At 43.4% G+C, this 19,745-nt stretch overlaps 1 pseudogene; it reads right to left on the minus strand.

Moving 5' to 3' along the window:
• Window positions 1–12,304: 12,304 nt before the first annotated feature.
• LOC110230871 lies at window positions 12,305–19,594 on the minus strand (annotated as a pseudogene).
• Between the last annotated feature and the right edge of the window lie 151 nt (window positions 19,595–19,745).

The raw sequence follows: 19,745 nt of genomic DNA on the forward strand, positions 1-19,745 counted from the left end.
GAGAAGATATCAGCAAATAAAAAGTGAAATAAAGAGAAAGAGATAATAATATTGATAGCCACTTTTTGATATTTGAGTTGATAACATGAACAATAATATAACATGAACTAGTTTAATTTATATATATAGTGCGAATTGCTTGTTATATTTTTTACCATTCAACATACATTTTGGATCGCATGATCTGTTTGAACCACACTTAATTGGATTGATCTTCTTTATCCAATAAAATCATTCAATGCTATATATATGCATTTTTTATAATTTTAATTCAAATATAAATTAAAAATATATGGATTAAAAACATTGATCAAAACCACTTTATTTATAGAAAAAATATTCGGCCATAAATATTTTTAAAATTTAGTAAATTATAATCTTAGACCATATTTTTATATTTATCATTCAACTTTTGTTCCGCTCATCCCACCCTTGCATATTAAGTTTCTCCCGCACGAGTCGTACTTGAACTACATTCTCCTTTTTGATTTGGATCGCATGATCTGTTGTCATCATTTGAAGATTTAACTACAAATCTTAGTATCTGTTAAATATATTTAGTTTTCTAGAAAAACAAATGAGAATGTTGTATAACTACACCATAATAACATGTTTTTGTATAAGGCTTTGGGCCATAAAGTTAGATGAAAATAAAATCTTCTATATATATATATATATATATATATATATATATATATATATAATGAAAACTGACATGATATGTGTTGGTGTCGGATTCCGCACCAGTAGTTCGGGACCAACCAAAGATTGCCACGTAATCAAGGTAACGACCCACGAAGGATAAAGCCCATTAGACCCGTGAGAAACAGTCGAAGTGGCTATCACCACGAGGTGAGTCCGAAGTGATTGCACCTCGACATAAGTCCGGAGTCGAAGTCACAGTTAAGTCGGTCTAAGGATATTTGGGCCGATTGGCAAAGCCCATGAAGTTCTCGGAATCAACTCAAATTCAAGCGTTAAACATTAAAGTCAAAGATCAAAACGGACGCATTTAAGAAAGAATAATTGTACTTAATTAGCCATTTAATTGACATTTTTCTATGTATAAATATAAGGGCGAATGGCCATGTAAAGGGGATCTTCTTCTTAAATAAGAAATACTATAGCAATTTTTGTAGCAATCCATAAGCTTTCTACACATTCATTTTTCTCCCTCAAGAGTAATCTCTCCTACTTAATAAAAATACTTGAGTGTGCGAATCTGACTTCCACATTTTGGCGCCGCCTGTGGGGACAGAGGATTCTTGAGTGGTCAGATTTTTCTTTACTATATTTCCATTTCCGAGATAAGCAATAATGTCCGGAGGAGACGCTGCTGATTTATCATTGGCCGAAACCCTCAAAGCCATTCAACAAACCATGTCGGAAATGTCGCGGAAGTTCTCGAATGTGGAAAAGGCCGTCGACACATTACAAACATCCCAGGTATCTCTTAGCCAAAACGTCAGTACTATACAAACTCGTGTTCGCTCTTTAAGTGCAGGAAACTCTGTGGGAATCCGAAGAAGGATATTCAACTCGCCAAGTTCCGTTGCGCGAAATAAAACCAGCGAACAAACAACTCTTGGTGCTACTAATAATGTAGTTCAGCCATTGGAGGGAGAGACACAGCTCGAAGATGAAGTTTAACTTGCAGATCAATACGAGCAGGAAAACCTCGACCAGTTCGAGACTATGAGGAAGGTCAGCCAGGAACTAAAAGAAATGAAGTCAAAATTCCATCAGGCTACGAGTTCGGAGCCAGACATCAATCGAGTCATTGAAGAAGCTAGGCGAACACCTTTCATCTCGCGAATTGCAAGTTTAAGAATCAAAGATTTCCGGAAGCTCAAATTGGACCCTTACAGCGGATTGGAGGATCCAAAAAGCTATCTCGCAGCTTTTCTGATCGCTGCTGGAAGAGTCGAATTGGATGAAGCTGATGAGGACGCAGGGTACTGCAAGCTCTTTTCAGAAAATTTATGCGGCCAAGCTCTAATGTGGTTCACCCAATTAGAGCCGGGTTCGATCAACAATTTCGACGAACTATCAGCCGTGTTCTTAAAGCAATATTCTATCCTTATGGATAAAAGCGTTTCGGATGCCGATCTTTGGAACCTATCACAAGGATCAAATGAGTCGCTTCGAGCTTTCATCACCAAGTTCAAAGGAGTGCTGTCAAAGCTCCCAAGAATCTCGCAGCAATCAGCCTTATCTGCCCTACGAAAAGGATTGCGACATGATTCAAGGTTTAAAGAGGATCTAATACTTCATAAACCAGACACGATTCAGGATGCACTCTTCCGCGCAAACAACTGGATGGAAGTTGAAGACGAAAAAGAAAGTTTCGCCAAAAGAAATAAACAAGAGAAGCCGACAATCACCGTACCTATCAAGAAGTTCGAGCCTAGGGAGAGTAAAGGACCAAGAAAATTCGGGTCGCAACCCTTCAACAGTATTGTCGGAAAGCAATTCCAAGGGAAAGGAAGGTCAAACACGTGGATCCGTGATGAAAGTTTACATTGCGACATTCATAACGTAACCGGACATTTAACCAAGGATTGTAGTGTCCTAGAGAGGCATCTCACGGAGCTTTGGGCTAGTGGAGATCTTTTCAAATTCGATATAAAAGATTTCGTGAAGGAATACCACAAAGCAAAGGATAACTCCAAAGATCAAAATTCCAAAAGACCAAAGCTATCCAATGAGGAAGAGCCTAGGAGTTCGAAGGGTAAGATCAATGTGATTCTAGGGGGTTCTAAATTTTGCCGAGATTTGATAAGTTCCATAAAGAAACATAGGCGAAATGTTTTACTCAAATCAAGTTTGAGTGAAGAAGTCGATTTTCAAGGTGCATCAATATCATTTAACGAAGAAGAAACACGGCACCTCGAGAGACCTCATGATGATGCATTAGTCATTACCCTGGACGTTGCCAACTTCGAAGTATCAAGGATTCTTATCGATACGGGCAGTTCGGTCGATCTAATCTTTTTAAGTACTTTAGAAAGAATGAGAATTAGTCGGGCAGACATAATAGGGCCTCCATCTCCGTTAGTGGCATTCACAAGTGAATCAGCCATGTCCCTCGGAACCATCAAGCTACCAGTCCTTGCCAAACGGGTGTCAAAGATCGTGGATTTTGTTGTTTTCGATAAGCCCGCGGCTTACAACATCATCCTCGGGGCTCCTTGGATTTATCAAATGAAGGCAGTCCCCTCTACGTATCATCAATGTATCAAATTTCCAGCACCAAGTGGAGAGGAAACAATTCGGGGGGATCAAGAAGCTTCGCGAACATGTTATCTAGCTAGCCACCGTTTGAAGATTCAATAGCAATTAACGAAGCCCGCAGAAGAGGGACTAAGACCAAAATTTCCTAGCGGGCAGAAAAAAGATGATATAGTAATCGAAGTGGTGTTAGAAGAAGACAAACCAGATCGGAAAATTCGAATTAGAGCAACTTTGACTGGGCAAATAAAAGAAGATTTGATCGAGCTTTTAAGGAAAAACGAAACATCATTTGCATAGTCGGCGGCGGATATGCCAGGCATAGATCCAAGCATAATTTGTCATGAACTAAACGTGGATCCAAGTTTCAAGCCTGTAAAGCAAAAAAAAAGAAAGCTCGGAGTAGAGCGAGCAAAAATAGTAAACGACGAAGTGGACAAGCTTTTAAAGATAGGATCCATAAGGGAAGTACAATACCTGGAATGGGTAGCAAACACCGTCGTGGTTAAAAAGAAGAATGGAAAAGATAGAGTTTGCATCGACTTCACAGACCTCAATAAAGCGTGTCCTAAAGATAGTTTTCCGCTCCCACATATAGATCGACTCGTAGAATCCACAGCTGGGAATGAACTGTTGACCTTCATGGATACTTTCTCGGGTTATAATCAAATAATGATGAACCCCGAGGACCAAGAAAAAACGTCATTTATCACGGATAGAGGTATCTATTGTTACAAAGTGATGCCTTTTGGTTTGAAACATGCAGGAGCAACTTATCAACGTTTTGTTAACAAAATGTTCCACAATTGTTGGTGTCGGATCCCGCACCGGAAATACGAGACCAACCAAAGATTGCCACGTAGTCAAGGTAATGGCCCATAAAGGGCAAAACCCGTTGAGCCCATGAGCCGAAGGAACGGTCGAAGTGGTTATCACCACTTCGAGAATCCGAAGTGACTGCACTATGGTACGAGTTCGGTGTAGAAGACACGGGTAAGTCAGTTCGAGGAGACTTGGGCCGAAAAGGCGAGGCCCAAGAAGATCAGAGTCAACTCAAATTCAAACGTTGAGCATTAAAGTCGAAGAATCAAAACGGACGCATTTAAGAAGGAATAATTGTACTTAATTACTCATTTTAATGTCGTTTCTCTATGTATAAATAAAAGGCCAATGACCATGTAAAAGGGGATCATCTTCTCAAGAAAGAAATACTATAGCAATTTTTGTAGCAATTTACAAACTTTTACATATTCATTTTGTCCCTCAAGAATAATCTTTCCTACTTAACAAAATATTTGAGTGTGTGAATCCGACATCCACATTTTGGCGCCGCCTGTGGGGATAGATTAGGATTCTTGAGTGGTCAGATTTTTCCTTTATCACACTTCCGAGATAAGCAACAATGTCCGGAGGAGACACCGTTGAGACGTCATTGGCTGAAACCCTCAAAGCTATGCAGCAAACCATGTCGGACATATCACAGAAGTTCTCGGATGTGGAAAAAGCCGTCGATACGTTGCAAACATCCCAGGTATCTCTTAGTCAAAACGTCAATACTATACAAACTCGTGTTCGCTCTTTAAGTGCAGGAAACCTTGTGGGAATCTGAAGAGGGATATTCAACTCGCCAAGTTCCGCTGCACGGAATGAAACCAGCGGACAAACAACCCCTGGTGCTACTAATAACGTGGCTCAGACGTTGGAAGAAGAGACACAGCTCGGAGATGAAGAACAACTTGCAGCTCAATACGAGCAGGAGAACCTCGACCAGTTTGAGACCATGAGGAAGGTTAGCCAGGAATTAAAAGAAATGAAATCAAAATTTCATCAAGCTACAAGTTCAGAGCCAGACATCAATCGAGTCATTGAAGAGGCTAGGCGAACACCTTTCATCTCACGAATTACAAGTTTGAGGTTCAAAGATTCCCAGAAACTCAAGTTGGACCCTTACAGCGGATTGGAGGATCCAAAAAGCTATCTCGCAGCTTTTCTGATCGCTGCTGGAAGAGTCGAGTTGGATGAAGCTGATGAGGACGCAGGCTACTGCAAGCTTTTTTCGGAGAATCTATGTGGCCAAGCTCTAATGTGGTTTACCCAATTAGAGCCGGGTTCGATCAGCAATTTCGACGAACTATCAGCCGTAATCTTAAAGCAATACTCCATCCTTATGGATAAAAGCGTTTCGGATGCCGATCTTTGGAACTTATCGCAAGGATCTAATGAGTCGCTTCGAGTTTTTATCACCAAATTCAAAAGAGTGCTATCAAAGCTCCCAAGAATCTCGCAGCAATCAGCTTTATCTGCCCTACGAAAAGGATTGCGACATGATTCAAGGTTTAAAGAAGACTTAATACTTCATAAACCAGACACAATTCAGGATGCACTCTTCCGCGCGAATAACTGGATGGAGGTAGAGGACGAAAAAGAAAGTTTTGCCAAAAGGAATAAACAAGAAAAGCCGGCAATCACCGTCCCTACCAAGAAGTTCGAGTCTAGGGAGAGCAAAGGACCAAGGAAATTTGGGTCGCAACCCTTCAACAGTACCGTCGGAAAGCAATTCCAAGGGAAAGGAAGATCAAACACTTGGGTCCGTGATGAAAGTCTATATTGCGATATTCATAAAGTAACCGGGCATTTAACCAAGGATTGCAGCGTTCTTAAAAAGCACCTCGCAGAGCTTTGGGCCAGTGGAGATCTTTCCAAATTCAATATAAAAGATTTTGTGAAGGAATACCACGAAGCGAAGGAAAACTCCAAAGATCAAGATTCCAAAAGACCAAGGTTATCCAACGAGGAAGAATCAAGGAGTTCGAAGGGTAAGATCAATGTGATTCTAGGAGGTTCCAAGTTTTGCGGAGATTCGATAAGTTCCATCAAGAAACATAGACGAAATATCCTACTCAAAGCAAGCTTAAACGAAGAAGTCGATTTTCAAGGTGCATCGATATCATTTAATGAAGAAGAAACGCGGTACCTCGAAAGGCCGCATGACGATGCTCTAGTCATTACCCTTGACGTGGCTAACTTCGAAGTATCAAGGATCCTTATAGATACAGGCAGTTCGGTCGATTTGATCTTTTTAAGTACTCTAGAAAGAATGGGAATCAGCCGAGGAGACATAGTAGGACCCCCATCTCCGTTAGTTGCGTTCACAAGCGAGTCAGCCATGTCTCTCGGAACAATCAAGCTACCGGTCCTTGCCAAGAAGGTATCAAAGATCGTGGACTTCGTTGTCTTCGATAAACCCGCAGCTTACAACATCATCCTTGGGACTCCCTGGATTCATCGAATGAAAGCAGTCCCCTCTACATACCATCAATGTATCAAATTTCCAACATCAAATGGGGTGGAAACAATTCGGGGAGATCAAGAAGCTTCACGGACGTGTTACCTAGCTAGCCACCGTATGAAGATTCAATAGCAACTAACGAAACCCGTAAAAGAGGGACTAAGAACAAAATTTCCTAGCGGGCAGAAGAAAGATGATGTAGTAATCGAAGTGGTGTTGGAAGAAGACAAGCCGGACCGGAAAATTGGAATTGGAGCAACTCTGACTGGCCAGATAAAAGAAGCTTTGATCGAACTTTTAAAGAGAAACAAAACATCGTTTGCATGGTCAGCAGCAGACATGCCTGGTATAGATCCAAGTATAATTTGTCACGAGCTAAATGTAGATCCGAGCTTCAAGCCGGTGAAACAGAAAAGAAGAAAGCTCGGAGTGGAGCGAGCAAAAATAGTAAACGACGAAGTGGATAAACTTTTGAAGATAGGGTCCATAAGAGAAGTGCAATATCCGGAATGGGTGGCAAACACTGTCGTTGTCAAAAAGAAGAATGGGAAAGATAGGGTTTGCATCGATTTCACAGACCTAAATAAAGCATGTCCCAAAGATAGTTTCCCGCTCCCACATATAGATCGCCTTGTAGAGTCCACCGCTGGGAACGAGCTGTTAACATTCATGGACGCCTTCTCGGGTTATAATCAAATAATGATGAACCCCGAAGATCAAGAAAAGACGTCATTCATCACTGATAGAGGTATCTATTGTTACAAGGTAATGCCTTTTGGTTTGAAAAATGCAGGAGCAACTTACCAAAATCTGGTTAACAAAATGTTCCACAATCACCTCGGGAAGACAATGGAAGTCTACATAGATGATATGTTGGTTAAATCGTTAAAGAAAGAAGATCACGGTAAGCATTTGGAGGAATGTTTTGATATTCTCAATAAATATCAAATGAAGCTGAACCCGGCGAAGTGCACATTTGGAGTCCCATCTGGAGAATTTCTTGGCTATATCGTGACAGAAAGAGGGATTGAAGCCAATCCAAATCAAATTAACGCCTTTCTAAACATGCCGTCTCCAAGAAACTTCAAAGAAGTACAACGGTTGACGGGGCGGATTGCGGCTTTGAATCGTTTTATCTCGAGATCAACAGATAAGTCGTTACCTTTCTACCAAATTCTAAAAGGGAACAAAGGATTCCTTTGGGATGAGAAGTGTGAAGAAGCTTTTGGGCAGCTTAAAGCATACTTAACCACTCCGCCTATATTGTCCAAGCCGGAAGTGGATGAAAAACTTTATTTATACGTGTCGGTTTCGAACCACGCGGTTAGTGGAGTCTTGGTTCGGGAAGACCGTGGGGAGCAGAAACCAATTTACTACGTGAGCAAGTCAATGACGGATCCGGAGAGCAGATACACAATGATGGAAAAACTCGCACTCGCGGTGGTGATATCGGCTCGGAAGCTGCGCCCGTACTTTCAATCCCATCCGATTGAGGTATTAACCAACCAGCCACTCCGAACAATACTTCATAGTCCAAACCAGTCTGGACGATTGGCGAAATGGGCAGTGGAATTAAGCGAGTACGACATAGAGTTCAAAAGCCGGATCAGTATGAAGGCTCAGGTCTTAGCAGATTTCCTGACCGAACTACCAATACCTGGAATGATAGAACAACCGGAGAACCAAACTTGGAAATTACACGTAGATGGGTCTTCAACAAAACAAGGATCCGGAGTGGGAATCAAGTTGGAGTCTCCAACGTCAGAAATTCTAGAACAGTCATTCCGGTTGTTATTCAATGCCTCCAACAACGAGGCAGAATACGAAGCCCTGATTGCCGGACTTCGATTAGCACAAAGAGTTGGAGCTAAGGAAATATTGGCTTATTGCGATTCGCAATTAGTAGTTAACCAATTTAATGGAGACTATGAAGCCAAAGACTCAAGAATGGAAGCGTACCTCGAAGTGGTGAAGGATTTATCTAAAAATTTCTCGAAATTTGAACTAATCCGCATACCTCGGGGAGAGAATACAACTGCGGACGCACTTGCAGCATTGGCATCGACATCAGATCCTGAGTTGAAAAGAGTTATTCCAGTGGAATGCATTTCAGAGCGAAGCATTCAAGACAGCAAAGAAACCCTCGTCGTTACAAGGTCTCGAGCAGCGGCACGCAACCATGGCGAACCAGAGATCGAACCACCACCCAACAAACGGAGGAAGTCAAGGGGATCAAATACATCTAACAAGGAACCCGTTGCCTCAGCTGAAGATGTAATTCCAGAAACAATATTAGAAACCGAACCGTTAATCGAGGAGGATGTTCTTGAACCAAACGAGCATCCCGAACCAGAGCCACGAGTATTTCACAAGGTTGACCAAATTCCGGCTAAAGACTGGGGGGCTGACTAGAGGGAGCCAATAAAACACTATATCATGACAGGTGAGCTCCCAAAGAATAAATGGCAGGCCAGGAAAATGAAAGTCGTTAGCGCGAAATTTTGTCTATCAAAGGATGCGTTATATAGACGAGGTGTCAGTGCCCTTACCTATTATGCATTTTTGGGCCCGAAGTCGAAATCGTCATGAGCGAGGTGCATGAAGGATTATGCGGGAGTCATTCATCAGGAAGAGCTATGGCTTTTAAAGTCAAAAGAATGGGGTATTTTTGGCCCACTATGATCACAGATTGTGTTAAGTTCGCCCAAAGATGCAAGCGCTGTCAACTCCATGCACCATTGATCCATCAACCGTCGGAATTATTCTCCTCCATTTCCGCCCCATACCCGTTTATGAGGTGGTCAATGGACATCATTGGACCATTGCACAAATCAACTCGAGGTGTACAGTACCTTTTAGTCCTTATGGACTACTTTTCAAAATGGATTGAAGCTGAGGCATATGTTGGTATCAAGGATTCGGCGGTGAAAACCTTTATTTGGAAAAACATTATATGTCGGCATGGAGTTCCATACGAAATAGTCACTGATAATGGACCACAATTCATTTCACACGAGTTTGATGCCTTTTGTGCGGACTGGGGAATCAAAGTTAGCTATTCTACTCCACGATATCCGCAAGGAAACGGTCAAGCTGAAGCCGCGAACAAGACAATATTAAGCAATCTCAAGAAACGCTTAAGTCATCTAAAGGGAGGATGGTATGAAGAACTCCAACCCGTCCTGTGGGCCTATCGTACAACCCCTAGGCGACCTACAGGAGAAACTCCATTCTCTTTGGTTTATGGCATGGAGGCGGTAGTACCAGCTGAACTCAATGTGCCCGGACTTCGCCGAACAGAAGCACCGTTAAATGAGGAAGAAAATTCAGCAATGCTTAATGATTCACTAGATACCATAAATGAAAGGCGTGATCAAGCTCTAATTCGGATCCAGAATTACCAGCAGGCAGCAGCCCGGTATTACAATTCCAAGGTTAAAAGTAGGCCGTTCTTCGTGGGAGATTATGTATTAAGGCGCGTCTTTGACAACAAAAAAGAAGAAGGTGCCGGTAAACTTGGTATTAATTGGGAAGGACCTTACATTGTTACCGAAGTGGTTCGGAACGGTGTTTATAGGTTGAAAGACTTAGAAGACAATCCAGTCAAGCGACCTTGGAATGTGATCAACTTAAAGAAGTTTTATGTTTAAAGCTATATGCATTGTTTTTGTACATGAACTACGGTGTGGCTTGATCCCGAGATGGGTACGTAGGCAGCTCGGAAACGAGTTCAGCTATTAATAAAAATTTGTTTTATTTCTTTATTAAAGGAAAAAGGTTCGATTGTCCGAACAAGTGAAGCAAATAAAGGTTCGAACTATGCGAACATACAAGAGACGGGAAATAGAGCGTTATTTAAAAAAACGGAATGTCCTTTATCGTACACTTCGGACTATGAAAACCTTGTTGACGAGCAGGACACTTCAACTCCTTGACCAGCAAGATCGAGGATTGGCATCATGCAGTCCGGAATTCGAGCAAAGTCAGAGATTCCAAGCTCAATCCACTCTCCGGGGTGAGATTCAAGGATGTGAAGATTTCTTGACACCGTAGTAAGCCTGCGTTGCATCCGGTTAATCCTCTTCCGGAGTCTCCTCTTTTCCGACATAAGCTTCTGGTGTTAAAGATCGAGTGCCTCTATGAACGCCGTCGCTGTTCCTTGGTCTCTGATTGGGAGATTCCTGATCAAAGCACATGGGGCTCGGATCTGAGATCTCAAGAAGCCGCGAAGTGGAGGAGGCTGCCTGTTTGGCTCGTTTAGAACATCTTCGCTCATCATTCCGATTCTGGAGAAGTCGGGCATAGATTTTGAACAGCGAAGATTGAACTCCATACCTACCAAAATGAAAAGAATGGTGAGAAGTAAAGGGAAGTTAAGACTATAATTTATAGGAACGTCATATCCCTAACAAACTGCGGATTCTATCCAAGGAATGGAGTGATTCACAGAGAGATTTATGCCCTCGAACAGATCCTGCATTAAAAGGCGCATCTCCGAGAATATTTGAAGAGAAAGGAAAGTTGCAAATATTTCCATAAATAAAAAAGAGGCCGAAGCCCATTACGAGTTTAAAATAAGTCAAGAAGTTAAAGAACATTTATGGGAGAGGCTCAGGAACAGACTCCTTCATCGCCGGTTTAGTCTTCGAAGTGGACGCCTTATTCTTGGCATCCACCTCGGAACGATCCCGAATACGTTTCCGACTGTTGCTGGCCTCCTCCTCCAAATCGTCTTCCTCTTCACTATCAGATGGAACGGCGCAGACAGGGACGTTCACGGGACCCGGAACTCCTCTTGCACGGAGATACATCCGAAGCATCTTCGGGATCTCAGCAACAGAATCGAAATTCCGCCATTCCCATTGAAAGGGATCACTCTCCAAGGCCCGTATCTTCCTCTCCACCCGAGCGATGTGAGCCTCGAGCGTTTGCCTTTTGAGTCCCAGCCGCTGCCTCTCTTCACACAAGCGACGGTGTTTGTCGGCAACCTAGCATGAAGATGAATGAATAAGATGAAACAAAAATTTTCTAATCAAAAACGACAGATATTTACCTTGTCGATAAAGTCGCAAGCCTCTTTCTTCTCCTTTGAAGGAAAGTGAAAGACGGCGTGAGGGAAGAGAACGCCGGCCGGTTCAAAGCCGTCACCAGACAAGAAGAGTGGGCTGCCGGGATCGATGGGGGCTACTGTCTCGTTTTCCATTCTCGAAATATTTCTCAAGTAAGATTCTAAAATCGTGTTTAAATAAAGCTTGGAGGTAGGTAAGCCTTTATTTATAATGATTTAGGGTTTGTCTTGGAACCATAAATCCATTAATGGTAGCGTGTCCGAATGGTTTAAACCATTTTTGGAAAATCGAGAAAAGGCAGTTATTGCATTAAAAGACGAGCCGTTTTCCTTAAGAAGGGAAAGAGCAAACGTCGCATTAACTACAAAAGTTTCTAAGGCCCAAGCCCAATAAATTTATCGAGTTGACTAAACCCGAAGTGGGGAACTCGCTTTATGCCGAGCTCAGTTCTCGCGTTCTTAAGAGAAAGGTCTGATCAGCCTAAAAATCTCGAAAGCATAACCACAAGGTCACAAAAGGTTAAAAGCGGACTTTGCAAACCCGCGTTCAAATTTTAACCAAACCCCCTTGGGTCATAACCTAGAAAGGTTTAAAAGCCTCCTTAGGCAAATATCTTGTTCAAAAGAAAATAATAAAGCCTTCTTAGGCAAAGACAAGTTCGAAGTTAAGTTTTAAAATAAATGGAACAATTCCCAATTTAAAGTGGACGCAGCCACTACGGAGTGATATCCACCTCGGACCCCGGCTCAGCAACCGAAGTTTCGTTCGCCTCCTTAGCTGGTGCTTGGTCGGATGGAGCTCTTGGTCCGCCCTCTACATTACAACCTTCCTCCGGAGTGACCGCCGGTGTCGCAGGTACTTCGGGTGGGACAACATCCTCCGCCTCACTTGAACCTGGGAAAGACAGACCCAGTCAACTTGTATTTTTGCCCCATACATAAGGTGAGGAAAAGGTAGTAAATGTCAGGAACCAAGCATTACCTGCCCAGTCTAGACCTGATTCACTTATAGGAGGCGATTCAGTGAAGAATTCCTCGAAGTCCCGAGGGTTGAAGACCAAAGTAGGAAGAGCTGCCAAGCGACTCCGCTTTTCAGAAAGATTAGCCGACAGTTCGGTCCTTTCTTGCTCCTCGGAGAAATCTGTATCATGGATTTGATCCAGTAGGATCAGGTTGCTCTCGTGCTCCTTGATGTCTGATTCCAAATCAGACCTAGCCTTCTCAGTCTGCATGAATCGGATGGCCCCTTGGATCAACTCCATCTCGCGTCCCTTAACCTCCTTTCTGGCTTTTAATGCCGACCTCGCCAACTCGGAGTCACGCAATTTGGCAATCGCCTTGTACTTCGCGTTAAGCTCGATAAGTTGGTTGTTCAGGGAATCAGCGTTTGATTCGGATTCTTGAAGCCTACCCTGAACGCCAGAAAACTCTTCCTGGAGCTTGAAGTTCTGGTCGTACTGGCCCTGCAGCTCCCCCTTAATCTTCGCCAGTTCGGATGTTAGATTGTCGACCTTGTCTTCCAGTTCGTGTTTGGAGCCGGTAGAAGAGCTTAACTCAGCCTCAAGAGCATAAAGCTTTTTCTTCCACGCGTCAATCTCCTTTTCCCGACCAAGGACCAGCCCTTCATAGTGTTTGATCATGTCGTTAAGTTCGCCGTGAGCCTGGTATTATACATAAACCCGGGATGGCGAGTCAGTTCGCTGAATAGCAATGCAATAAAAAAAATATATATAATAAATTAAAACTAAACTAACCCGGGATGAATGATGAGCATGAATCAAATAGCGTTCACGGATCGCAGGGCGCCACTTGTTGAATTCTGGCAAGATCGAACCCGATCGGGTCTTGAAGCACCGGAAAACGTTGCCTTCCTTCTCCATAGCTGCGATAGAAGAAGAGTTGTAAAAATCGGAATCTTAATGGAAATAAAACGTCGAAGACTGTATGAATCACCAAACCTGAAAGCGATTTGACTTGAGGAACAAGAGCAGGTTTTAACCCCGAGGAAGCATCTCGAGATTCAGAATCTCCCTTTTTTGGAGATGCGCTCCGGGCAGTCTTTTCACTATCAGGCTGGGAAGAGGAAGACATATCAACCGGTCGTGGAGGACCCATTGTTCAGTAGGAGGAGATGATCGAGGTGAACTATCAGTCCGGGCCCTTGACTTTTCCCTTCGCGGGGAAGAATCACTGCGAGAGGACTTGTCTCTCTTCCGGAGAACCAAGTTCTTAATTGGTTCATTGCTAAAATCATCTCGGGGAGGACAAGGTAAATCACAGCGAGGAGATCGGTCTCTCCGAGGAGAATGTGAATCATGACGATCGCGACGAGGAGTTAATCTGAAAGAAGCAACGGATCTGGCCCCTTCGGTGCTGCCATCATCAACCAGCAAGGTCCTACTGTAGTCTTTCTTGTCTATAGAAGTCGCGAGAAACTTTTTCTTCTCCTCGCAAGCCTCAGCCATCGGCTTGGAGAGCATCTTACGCTTGGCCGCAAGAGCCCGAGATGACATCCCCTGAATTGAGGGAGGAGGCGGAATTTGGTGAAGATGACCAGGTGGACTCATCTTGAGTCTGTGGTTAGCTTCTAGGAATCGTTCAAGAGTGAAAGAATTCCAAAGGGTCTCCCCTTCAAGAATTATTTTGAAGAATTCGATGAACTCTTCAGATGGGAGAGTGGAAGCGACGAAAGCTGCGAAATGAAACAACGGTGTTAGTCAATAAAGATAAAGAAACAACCGGGAAAGATACGGGCGACCTAATCTCTACCGGGTTTCGCGGACCACTTCGAAGGGAGAAAATCTGCAAGATTTCCAATCGAAGCGGGAGTTTTCTTAATCAGAAACCAAGGATGATGCCAATTTTCATCCTTGTTCGGAAGATGCGAAATGATGTTCCTGTTGGCATTAGGATATGCTGAGAAATACCCCGTTTTCTTCGATGAACTTCTCACGCTTAGAAGCTCATTTAGTTCAGTAACTCCGACAACGTAACCGGCCTCCGCCGCGATTGTTATAATTCCAAGAATAGTACGGAGAAGGTTGGGGGTTAATTGAGGAAGAGCGATTTCAAGAGCCGCTAGGTATAGAACTAGGGCTTCGGGAAGAGGAAAGGTCAGCCCGCAACCCTTAAAATAGATCTCGTATACACAGAAATAGCCGTCGCGATGGTTTTCTGGGGACTCCGTAGGATCAGCTATCTGCGCCTCTGCCATAATTTCCGGTGGGATTCGGCAGAGCTCTTTCAATCGTTCAAGAGACTGAAGGGTGCAGGTGGATCTATAGTGTGGACCGGCAATATCGTTAGGGCGGGTGCACTCATCATTGCTAGAACGCCTCTCATCAAAAGACGGAGATTCGGGTCTATCGGAATCGGAAGTCATTGGGAAGAAAGAAAAATTCAAGATCCGGCGAAGAGAGGTTTTGTGAAGGAAAGTAGAGAGAGTTTTTGATTAAAGCACAAAAGTAAAAGAAGAGAGTAATGGTGAAAAGAAGTTACCTCAAGCTAATGATGAAACCGCCTCGGAAGTCGTGTGGGAAGTGGGAAGGTTTTTTCCCGTTTTAATAGTAATTAATCAATATGCGGTCATAATGATGACAGATGTCACTTGGTTAAAAATGGCTAGTGCCGAAATTAAAGGAGTGATGAGATTTTCGGCGGGAAATCAGAAAGATTCTCGAGCGCAATCTTTGGCCACTTAGGCATTTAAAGTCCTCCGAATTAGAATAGCACTTCGAAGAACTTGGGGGGCTAATTGTTGGTGTCGGATCCCGCACCGGAAATACGAGACCAACCAAAGATTGCCACGTAGTCAAGGTAATGGCCCATAAAGGGCAAAACCCGTTGAGCCCATGAGCCGAAGGAACGGTTGAAGTGGTTATCACCACTTCGAGAATCCGAAGTGCCTGCACTATGGTACGAGTTCGGTGTAGAAGACACGGGTAAGTCAGTTCGAGGAGACTTGGGCCGAAAGTCAACTCAAATTCAAACGTTGAGCATTAAAGTCGAAGAATCAAAACGGACGCATTTAAGAAGGAATAATTGTACTTAATTACTCATTTTAATGTCGTTTCTCTATGTATAAATAAAAGGCCAATGACCATGTAAAAGGGGATCATCTTCTTAAGAAAGAAATACTATAGCAATTTTCGTAGCAATTTACAAACTTTTACATATTCATTTTGTCCCTCAAGAATAATCTTTCCTACTTAACAAAATACTTGAGTGTGTGAATCCGACATCCACAACAATCATCTCGGGAAAACAATGGAAGTCTACATAGATGACATGTTGGTTAAATCGTTAAAAAAGGAGGATTACGTTAAGCATCTAGAGGAATGTTTTGATATTCTCAATAAGTATCAAATGAAGCTGAACCCGGCAAAGTGCACATATGGAGTCCCATCCGGGGAATTTCTCGGCTATATTGTGACAGAGAGAGGGATTGAGGCCAATCCAAACCAAATCAACGCCTTCCTAAACATGCAGTCCCCGAGAAACTTCAAGGAGGTACAACGTTTGACTGGGCGGATCGCGGCTTTAAATCGTTTTATCTCGAGATCAACAGATAAGTCGTTGCCTTTTTACCAAATTCTAAAAGGAAACAAAGGATTCCTTTGGGATGAAAAGTGTGAAGAAGCTTTCGGGCAGCTTAAGGCATACTTAACTACCCCACCTATATTGTCCAAACCAGAAGTGGACGAAAAGCTTTATCTATACGTGTCAGTTTCAAACCATGCGGTTAGTGGAGTCCAGGTCCGGGAAGACCGCGGGAAGCAGAAGCCGATTTACTATATAAGTAAGTCAATGACGGATTCAGAAACCAGATATACAATGATGGAAAAACTCGCACGCGCGGTGGTGATTTCGGCTCGGAAGCTGCGCCCATATTTTCAATCCCATCCGGTCGAAGTATTAACTAACCAGCCACTCCAAACAATACTTCATAGTCCAAGTCAGTCCGGACATTTGGCAAAATGGGCGGTGGAATTGAGCGAATACGATATAGAATTCAAAAGCCGAATCAGTATGAAGGCTCAGGTTTTAGCAGATTTCCTGACCGAACTACCAATACCTGGTACGCTAGAACAATCGGAGAACCAAACTTGGAAATTGCATGTAGATGGGTCTTCATCAAAGTAAGGATCCGGAGTAGGAATCAAGTTGGAGTCTCCAACATCGGAAATTCTAGAACAATCATTCCGATTATTATTTAATGCTTCTAACAACGAGGCGGAGTACGAAGCCCTAATTGCCGGACTTCGATTGGCACAAGGAGTTGGAGCTAAGGAAATAATCGCTTATTGTGATTCACAATTAGTAGTTAACCAGTTTAATGGAGACTACGAGGCCAAGGACTCAAGAATGGAAGCGTACCTCGAAGTGGTAAAGGATCTATCTAAAAATTTCTCGAAATTCGAGTTAATTCGTATATCCCGGGGAGAGAATACAACCGCGGACGCACTTGCTGCGTTAGCATCGACATCAGATCCTGACTTGAAAAGAGTTATTCCAGTGGAATGCATTTCGGAACGAAGCATTCAAGATAACAAAGAAGCACTCGTCGTTACAAGATCTCGAGCAGCGGCACGTAACCGTGGCGAACCGGAGGTCGAACCACCACCCATCAAACGAAGGAAATCAAAGGGATCAAACACACCTAACAAGGAACCCGTTGTCTTAGCAGAAGATGCGATTCTAGAAACAATATTAGAGACCGAGCCATTAATCGAGGAGGACATTCTTGAACCAAACGAGCATCTCGAACCAGAGCCACGAGTATTTCACAAGGTCGACCAAATGAAAGACTGGGGGGCTGACTGGAGGGAGCCAATAAAGCACTACATCATGACATGCGAGCTCCCAAAGAATAAGTGGCAGGCCAGGAAAATGAAAATCGTTAGCGCGAAATTTTGTCTATCAAACGACGCATTGTATAAACGAGGTGTCAGTGATCCTTACCTATTATGCATTTTTGGGCCCGAAGTCGAAATCGTTATGAGTGAAGTGCATGAAGGATTATGTGGGAGTCATTCATCAGGAAGGGCTATGGCTTTTAAAGTTAAAAGAATGGAATATTATTGGCCCACTATGATTACGGATTGTGTTAAATTCGCCCAAAGATGTAAGCGCTGCCAACTACATGCACCATTGATCCATCAACCTTCGGAGTTGTTCTCTTCCATCTCCGCCCCATACCCGTTTATGAGGTGGTCAATGGACATCATTGGACCATTGCACAGATCAACTCGAGGTGTACAATACCTTTTGGTCCTGACGGACTACTTTTCGAAATGGATTGAAGCTGAGGCATATGTTGGCATCAAGGATTCGGCGGTGAAAACTTTCATTTGGAAGAATATTATATGTCGACATGGAGTTCCGTACAAAATAGTCACTGATAACGGGCCACAATTCATTTCACAAGAGTTTGATGCCTTTTGTGCGGACTGGGGAATCAAAGTCAGTTACTCTACCCCACGATATTCGCAAGGAAACGGTCAAGCTGAAGCCGCGAACAAGACGATACTGAGCAATCTCAAGAAACGCTTGAATCATCTAAAGGGAGGATGGTATGAAGAACTTCAACCCATCCTATGGGCCTATCGTACAACCCCTAGGCGACCTACCGGAGAAACTCCATTCTCTTTGGTTTATGGCATGGAGGCAGTATTACCAGCTGGACTCAACGTCCCCGGACTTCGCCGAACAGAAGCACCATTATTCAAACAAATAAGACGGAATGTCCATCATCGTACACTTCGGATTAGGGAAATCTTGTTGACGAGCAGAACACTTCAACTCCTTGACCAGCAAGGTCGAGGATTGGCATCATGCAGTCCGGAATTCGAGCGAAGTCAGAGATTCCAAGCTCGATCCATTCTCCGGGGTGAGAGCCAAGAATGTGAAGATCTCTTGATACCGTAGTAAGCCTGCGTTGCATCCGGTTAATCCTCTTCCGGAGTCTCCTCTTTTCCAATGTAAGCTTCCGATGTTGAAGCGCAAGTGCCTCTATGAATGCCATCGCTGTTCCTTGGTCTCTGATTGGGAGATCCCTGATCAAGGCGCACGGAGCTCGGATCTGAGATCTGAGGAAGCCGCGAGGTGGAAGGGGCTGCCTGTTTTGCTCATTTGGAACATCTTCATTTATCATTCCGATCCCGGAGAAGTCGGGCATAGATTCTGAACATCGAAAGTTAAACTCCATACCTGCTACAATGAAAAAGAGTGGTGAGGAGTAAAGGGAAATTGAGACTATTATTTATAAGAACGTCATATCCTTTGGAGTGATTCGCGGAGAGATTTATGCTCTTAAACCAATCCTGCATTAAAAGACGAATCTCCGAGAATATTTTGTAGAATAAGGAAAATTGCAAATGTTTCCATAAATAAAAAAAAAAACGAGGCCGAAGCCCATTACGAGTTCAAAATGGGAGCAGAGTTAGGGAACATTTAAGGAAGAGGCTCAGGAACAGGCTCCTTCATCGCCCGTTTAATTTTCGAAGTGGACGCCTTGTTCTGGCATCCACTTCGGGACGATCCCGAACGTGTTTACGACAGGTGCTGGCATCCTCCTCGTCTTCTTCTTCGCTATCGGATGGAGCGGTATAGACCGGGGCATTCATGGGCCCCGGAAATCCTTTAGCACGGAGATACATCCGGAGCATCTTCGGGATCTCAGCAACAGAATCAAAGTTCCGCCATTCCCATTGAAAGGGGTCACTTTCCAGAGCTCTTATAATCCTTTCCACACGAGTGATGCGAGCCTCTAGTGTTTGCCTTTTGAGACCTAGAACAAAGATAAGTAGGTAAAAAAGAAAGCGGAAAGTTTCGTTCAAAGAAGATAACTACTAAACCTTATCCAGGAAATCGCAAGCCTCTTTCTTTTCCTTCGAAGGGAAGTGAAACACGGCATGCGGGAAGAGAACACCTTCCGGCTCAAAACCATCACCGGACAGAAAAATCGGGCTACCGGGATCAACGGGAACTACGTTTTCGTTTTTCATTGATATGGTGCTTATCGAGTGAATTACGAAGTTTCTTGAGGAGAGATCAAAGGCAAACAATCTCCTATTTATAATAGGAATAGGGTTTGTCTTGGAAACGAAGAGCCATTAATGGTGGCGTGCCCTAGTAACTTAAACCATTTTTGGAAAT

Source organism: Arabidopsis lyrata, assembly GCF_000004255.2.
Source record: "Arabidopsis lyrata subsp. lyrata unplaced genomic scaffold ARALYscaffold_2, whole genome shotgun sequence".
NCBI classification, from domain to species: domain Eukaryota; kingdom Viridiplantae; phylum Streptophyta; class Magnoliopsida; order Brassicales; family Brassicaceae; genus Arabidopsis; species Arabidopsis lyrata.